Below are 1,635 nucleotides of genomic sequence, written 5' to 3'. Positions count from 1 at the left end.
TCAGTACATCAAATCACAGTAAATTACATTAATTGTCACCGGCTCACTAAACATTATCCCGCTTAGAACATGGCTTACTACTAAAAGATTCAAATGTCACAACTGGCACCAATATTATTAAACTGCTGGCATAGTGTATTAACAGAGGAGAGGCGTTCACCAGACGAACGGGAGCGGAGGAGAGGATTTACTCCACTTCTCCTGGTTGGAGATGCTGGGTGGGGGTCTCACTGTCCGAGGGCTGCCGTAGAATGGCAACGAGGATGTCAGCCGACCAACACTCGCTACCCGGTCCCTGGTTGCAGCGATTTGTGATGTTGGCCAGCTAGGAATGAACTAGCAGCCAGTACAGTACAGTCCTCTCTCGGCTAGCTAACATTTAGCCGTGTTACTTACTGATCCATTAGAAAGAAAGCTAGCTGGACATCGTGGTTGAAGCCTCTTTGGTCATGGAGCTCCATCTATCTCTTGAACGCCTGACCGAAGTTTACTCTTGTTTTTCCTCTTCTTTTATCACTCTCCTTTTTGCTCTTCTTTGCCTCCTCAGACAGAGGAGCTCCTTTTCTTTTGCTAGGCCGTTTTTCACTTGTCGGTAACACTTTACAATAAGGTACACAAAATTAGAGTAGTTAATGAGGAACTAATGAGGAACTAAGCTACACAAAATTAGAGTAGTTACTGAGGAACTAATGAGGAACTAATAAGTAGTTACTGAGGAACTAAGCTACAGAAATTTAGAGTAGTTACTGAGGAACTAATGAATAGTTACTGAGGAACTAAGCTACAGAAATTTAGAGTAGTTACTGAGGAACTAAGCTACACAAAATTAGAGTAGTTAATAAGGAACTAATGAGGAACTAATGAGTAGTTACTGAGGAACTAATGAGTAGTTAATGAGGAACTAAGGTACACAAAATTAGAGTAGTTACTGAGGAACTAAGCTACACAAAATTAGAGTAGTTAATAAGGAACTAATGAGGAACTAATGAGTAGTTACTGAGGAACTAAGCTAGAAATTGGTCGGTCAGCCAATCAGGGACTGGAGCGAGTCCTTATGAGGAGTTGGGCATGAGATAGTTGAGTCACGAGCACAATGGCAGACGGACAAAGTTTGGAGACAAGTGGGTAACACTTTACAATAAGGTACACAAAATTCAAGTAGTTACTGAGGAACTAATGAGGAACTAATGAGGAACTAATGAGTAGTTACTGATGAACTAATGAGGAACTAATGAGGAACTAATGAGTAGTTACTGAGGAACTAATGAGGAACTAATGAGGAACGAATGAGGAACTAATGAGGAACTAATGAGTAGTTACTGAGGAACTACGGTACACAAAATTAGAGTAGTTACTGAGGAACTAATGAGGAACTAATGAGGAACGAATGAGGAACTAATGAGTAGTTACTGAGGAACTACGGTACACAAAATTAGAGTAGTTAACTGTTAGTTAATGGTCAGTTCTTAATTAACTCATGATCAAATTTCATAGAGGAGTTCATCACGACTTAATAATTAGTAAACTAGTTACTTCATCAGTGCAGAATCATTACTCAATAACCTGTCCATTAGTTAACCTTTTTATGTCCTAAAGTGACACATAATGAGTAGTCTTTCATTACTTCATCATCAT

The sequence above is a fragment of the Epinephelus fuscoguttatus genome, linkage group LG1 (genome assembly GCF_011397635.1).
Source record: "Epinephelus fuscoguttatus linkage group LG1, E.fuscoguttatus.final_Chr_v1".
NCBI lineage: Eukaryota > Metazoa > Chordata > Actinopteri > Perciformes > Serranidae > Epinephelus > Epinephelus fuscoguttatus.
Note: the sequence above shows the minus strand (reverse complement) of the source record.